The sequence below is a fragment of the Schistocerca serialis genome, chromosome 4 (genome assembly GCF_023864345.2).
Source record: "Schistocerca serialis cubense isolate TAMUIC-IGC-003099 chromosome 4, iqSchSeri2.2, whole genome shotgun sequence".
In the NCBI taxonomy this organism is placed as follows: Eukaryota; Metazoa; Arthropoda; class Insecta; order Orthoptera; family Acrididae; genus Schistocerca; species Schistocerca serialis.
In genome coordinates this window covers 747,841,930-747,848,128 of record NC_064641.1, presented here as the reverse complement: position 1 = coordinate 747,848,128, position 6,199 = coordinate 747,841,930, and the positions used below count along the sequence as shown (strand labels likewise).

The following is a 6,199-nucleotide window of genomic DNA, read 5'->3' as shown; positions in this document are numbered from 1 at the left end:
AAGGAGGATATAAGATGAACATCAACAAAAGCAAACGAGGATAATGGAATGTAGTCGAATTAAGTCGGGTGATGCTGAGAGAATTAGATTAGTAAATGAGACACTTAAAGTAGTAAAGGAGTTTTGCTATTTGGCAAGCAAAATAAGTGATGATGGTCGAAGTAGAGAGGATATAAGATGTTGACTGGCAATGGCAAGGAAAGCGTTTCTGAAGAAGAGAAATTTGTTAACATCGAGTATAGATTTAAGTGTCAGGAAAGTATTTGTATGGAGTGTAGCCACGTATGGAAGTGAAACATGGATGATAAATAGTTGGACAAGAAGAGAATAGAAGCTTTCGAAATGCGGTGCTACAGAAGAATGCTGAAGATTAGATGGGTAGATCACATAACTAATGAGGAAGTATTGAATAGGATTGGGGAGAAGAGAAGTTTGTGGCACAACTTGACTAGAAGAAGGGATCGGTTGGTAGGACATGTTCTGAGGCATCAAGGGATCACCAATTTAGTATTGGAGGGCAGCGTGGAGGGTAAAAATCGTAGAGGGAGACCAAGAGACGAATACACTAAGCAGATTCAGAAGGATGTAGGTTGCGGTAGGTACTGGGAGATGAAGAAGCTTGCACGGGATAGAGTAGCATGGAGAGCTGCATCAAACCAGTCTCAGGACTGAAGACCACAACAACAACAACTACGTTATTTATACTGTTAACGATTGTGAAAGTAGTAATGAAAATAGTAATGCTGCTGGTTTTCTTTTCTAAAATAAAAAATACGTTTTATAATATTGGAACTAAAATATCTTAATAAAAAACAGCTGTTTCACATTAGTAACAAGTGAACAACGCAACAATACCCTTATTAATGCAAGTAAAAGTGAAACATTGTATTATGTAAGCACTATTACTGGATCATATAGCGAGTTTGAATGTGTGCATAGTTTTGCACACCAGAAAGTGAAATGGTGTTACTAACGATTTCATTATAACTGACACAAGCCAATAAAGCTGACCCATCTCATTTAACTATACGGTAGCAAAAATAATAAGTTCAAATTGCATTTCATTCCGTTAATAAGACGAAGTTTGTTTAATGCGCGAAAGCCGTCGATAATGCACTGCAAATTCTAATAAAAATGTATTATTTCTTATGATATGTGCATGTAAAACTGGGTTTTCAAGACACCATTGTGATATATTCAACCTGTCGGACGTTATCTATGAGAGCGAATGCATAAAACATTTTACAGAAACTTCATAGAAGTCTGTATAATTTATAGTACTCGGATGTCCCTGCAAATACAACATTCATAAAATGAATGGTTCTACAACATGCTTATTGATGGCCTACCTCCTGTCTGCTATCGCTGCTCCGTGCTCCGTCTGCATTTCACGGTGTCTTTGCGATTTTGTTGCATGGGGACGGAAACGTTCATGTTGCTCGCCATTGCACTCGCCTCAAACTGATGCCTAGCAACGGTGTGGGCTGGCGCAGGGACTCCTGTATTGTTGGTAACCAGCCTCACGTCTCGATCTGGTGTTTACTGTAAGAGGACACGCAGAATGTAATCGGGGGCTACCAAGACAGTGCCCCCGAGGATAAGGTACGCCTGCTGTTGCCCGAAGGAAAGAAAGGGAGAATTAAAACGAGACGGAAAAGTGGAAGAATTAGTAAAATAGATCAGTCAAGAGAAATCTCTCCTATTATTAAAATAATAAAAAATTGTTTTGGAAGTTCACTGCCCAGCAAAAGCTTGGAATACTGACGTAAGATGTAGTCTACGATATCAGAGGTCTCATTGACCTTGGCACTTCGCGCGTTATCCAGTCAGAGCCCATATACTGGTCGATGTTTACTACTGGCATGCTTTGTGGTCGTTTTCCAGTCATGTAAACATACCGCTGCCGCAGCGGCACACCGCTAGCAGTCCAGTATCAACAGTAGCTTCATTCAGTTTGTGTTCAGCACTGCAGTAACATGCCACGTAGATCCATAGAACACTTCGATAGAGTCAGGAAAGTGGGTTTACTTCCAGCTGGTCATACACAGCAATACGTTGTCGATCGGTTACACGTCTCTCAAAGCGGTATGTCTATGGTGTGGAGACAGTACAGAGAGACGGCAAATGTGAACGACAATCCTCGCACTGGTCGTCCTCGTATGACAACACCAATGTAGCATCGTTTCCTGCAACTATCGGCTCGCAGGCGCCCAGCATCAATAGCCATAAATACTGGAAATGACTCCTTCCGGGCAACATGGATTCGTATCTCAGACCAAACAATGCGTAGAATATTACTATAGGGCGGTCTTCATTCCAGGAGACCAATGAGAAGTTTTGCACTGAACCAACAGAACCGACGCAATCGAAGGACCTGGGCTCCTGCACATCAGTATTGGACCATGGAGTATAGTGATGTTCACTGACGAGACCAGGATTGGTTTGCGTCTGGACTAGATGACGATATATTCAGAAAGTCCACCCGTTTGCAGGTGGAAGTGTAATGTTCAGGGCGACAATAATGATGGGACGGCAGACCCCTCTAATTCCCGTCTACGGCAATTTGACTGGTCCCCGATACCCCCAAGAGGTCCTACAAACAATTGTAAGAGACTACAGATGTGAAGTCGGTGACAACTTCATCCTGGTCGATGACAATGGAAAAGTGCACCATACTCTAGCAGTGCCTCGCTATCTTCAAAGACGCAACATCAACAGAGTGCAATGGCCACAGTCCCCAGACCTGAATGCAATTGAGCATGCATGGGAGTTATTGATGGTGGCCACTGCACAGGGTCCGAATCCACCTGACAATCTACAGGATCTCACTGAGCTGGCGTTGAGGAGTGGGACATCAAATCCCAAGATAAACTTGATGGTGTCATCCAGAACACGCCTCGCAGAGTAGAAGAACCCATCCGTGTACGAGGAGGAGATACTCACTACTTAAAATTGGTGATCATCATCATGAGATAAAGATTTTCACTATTTTTGTTTTTCAAGATGTGCACTTAGGAGAGAGCCTGCTTTGTTTAGTGAGGATTTTCTTGAAACTAACCAAAATCGTTCTTTTACGTTTATTTTGTTAATAAAGTATCGCAGAAACCTCAGTGTCTGCACTTAAGAAGTCGTTGCTGTAAACTCTATGATATTTCAAACTTTTGTTGAGGTGTGTGTTTCACAGCTAAAGATGTGTGTCATTTACCTTCGTTACCCAGGTAAACATCAGTTTGCATTGAGACTCGAACATCAGAAAAACTGAATTTATAGAACGAAAGGCACTAGACATGAATAAGTCTTACGGCCGAAGCTATAACGGGACATTCGTCGGAAGTGACGCATACAGTGGGGTGCAAAAAAGAAAAAATTCACAATTTAAATTTAGTCTTAAAACGCGTCGTAGAGGGTAAGAGGCTATTCAAAAATATCGCCACGTATTTTGAAACAGTTGAGATTTTAACAACAGCATGCTACCGTGACAGGATTTAAAATCTAGTGTCCAAAGACACTAAATCTAGCGAATCCAGGTGACAGACAAAACACCATCAAAAGTACACCTAGAGATGGTTCATTAACACTCTTTAAGGCTCTGACAAACATAATGCCTAAAACTAAGAGATTTAAATAACGAACTGTAGCAAGAGCTTTTAAAATATAACTCACTCCTACAGCTCTGTTACGCTTTATAGCGCTACAACTATTTTCTAGACGCTACTGAATACAATATGGGTGTTGTTACGGTTACTGCAAGAGGCCATGGGAACAGGCCAGGCCAGGGCCTACGAACATAGTTATATGAAGATGTTACCTGTTCTTTCGGACATGTCCGAAAGAACAGGTACCATCTTCACATAGTTAAGGCTAAACGGCCATTGACCTTCTTCTTCGGTGCGGATGTACACTCATTGCCCGAACTCTTACGGGACTCGGTAAGATTGTCTGCGGCAAGCAATGAGTGTAATGGGCAGGAGCACTAGGAATGTAGCGTGTGGACATTAAGTTGGGAATGCGGGTTTCACAGGGAGCATGCAAGGGATAAATCCCTGAAGTCTCACTATCCACTGTGCCCTCGGTGGCTCAGACGGATAGAGCGTCTGCCATCTAAGCAGAAAATCCTGGGTTCGAATCCCAGTCGGGGCACGCATTTTCACCTGTCCCCGTTGATATATATCAACGCCTGTCAGCAGCGTAGGGTCTTGATTTAATTATTAAACACAGTTTCGTCAGATACAACAAGAAACGGCGCTATGACCTCCGGCAGTTGGCACACCGTGAGCCAGGTGGGCGGCATCGTTGTAACAAGATCGACACAGCAGAAATATAAAGCTACTGCTGTGCAGACGTCCGGTTACTTCACGCCCATGCCGTGGTTTTATTGAGGAATACGTGATGGGAAGCAGTGCTTTAGCGAAACAAGTATAAATCTCATTTTTAGATAGATGTATGCAGTTGAAAGGTGGCTTTCATTTGTGACGTTCATTTCGCAGATTATTCTGCATGTTTGAAGTAAATAAACCCATATAATGGTTAATTAGTCTTATTAGGTGGATTAGAAAGAGAGATACGTGATGATTAAACACATGTCTGAAATAATGCGGGCCTTGGTAATGATGATATTTAGTTGCATGCTGTAGGTGTAAGCAAAGTAAAGTTGCCAGAGGAGGCGAGGAGTGGATGGGCGCAGCCAGGGAGGCGAAGGCCGACGAGTGCCAGAAGAGCATTGCGCAGGGGCCGGGGGTCCCAGGGGATGTTGCCACTGACCGGCAAGCATCAAAAAGAACACCGCCGGGTGCCAGGTGAGAGAGAGAGAGGGGAAATGTCGAGCAGACAGAGAGCGTCCAACGTACGCGCTGGAGCCGCCCGGTCGCGCGCTGTTTTAGCGGCAAATGGGCTGAGCTCTGATTGGGCAGTTCATAAGAAAGTGCGGGAAACGTTGAGCATCTCCGCTAGGGAGATGTGGGAGACCTTTGCAGCGTCGGGATTGGCTAATTAGAGTTTGGCGGCAAGATTGTCGCAAGAGCATCATGAAGAGCAAGGCAGGTGGGAGAGCGTCTGGTGCTATGAAAGTGGACAGTCGCTAAGTTCGGTAGCTCTGAGATAGGGACTTAGATTCTGAGGACTGTGCTGTGTATGATCTAGAGTCTGCAGCTACAGTAGGATAACGGCCTCCACGATAGGCATTGCATTGATTACTAGTGTAATTGCAGTTGATTCCGCCTTATAGGCTGGCAGTCACCATTGAACGTAGTCAACCAGTGCATAAGCTTAGTGACCGATGACCTCCCCAGTTTGGTCCCACAAGACCATACCACAAATTTCCAAAGTTTCCATGGACCCTGCATGTCAGTAGGGGACTGTTCAAACTGGTGGAGGCTCTGTAATGATGTGGGGCGTGTGCAGTTGGAGTGATATGGGACCCCTGATACGTCTAGATACGACTCTGGCAGGTGACACGTACGTAACCATCCTATCTGATCACCTGCGTCCATTCATATCCATTGTGCATTACGACGGACTTGGGCAATTCCAGCAGGACAATGGGACACCCTACACTTCCAGAATTGCTACAGAGTGGCTACAGGAACACTCTTCTGAGTTTAAACACTTCCGCTGTCCACCAGACTCCCCAGATATGAACATTACTGAGCAAACCTGGGATGCCTTGCACCATGCTGTTCAGAAGAGATCTCCACCCCCTCGTTCTCTTACGAATTTATGGACAGCCCTCCATGATTCATGGTGTCAATTCCCTGCAGAACAACTTCACACATTAGACGAGTTCATGCCACGTCGTGTTGCGGCAATTCTGCGTGCTCGCGGCGTCCGTACACGATATTAGGCAGGTGTACCAGTGAAGAGACAATAATTATTAAAGGGACGTGGCAGTATAAACTAAAAGTGATAAGTGTTTCATTTATATCCTTTAATAACAGTTTCCATCATTTACACTTTTGACAAGTAAAATTTCATACAGTCTTTGTATTTATATTATCGCATAAACTATGACAAATAAGGTTTAATCTGGCTTCTGTTACACTCTTAAACACTTCCAGTCCTGCCTGACAACTAACAAAACCCACAAATTATCCGTACTTCAGTTTCCGACCGATCAGAATTACTACCTCCAACACGTAAATGAAATTACAGAAAGTTTACGGCTGCGCTTTACCTTTGACAGTAAGCGCCGGCCTCTCCGTTC

General features: G+C 44.0%; 1 non-coding gene across 1 annotated transcript; it reads left to right on the top strand.

The window, feature by feature from the left end:
* Positions 1-4,065: 4,065 nt before the first annotated feature.
* On the top strand, positions 4,066-4,140 carry Trnar-ucu (transfer RNA arginine (anticodon UCU)). The gene has a single exon. It is a non-coding gene; the product is annotated as a tRNA-Arg (tRNA).
* Positions 4,141-6,199: the final 2,059 nt, after the last annotated feature.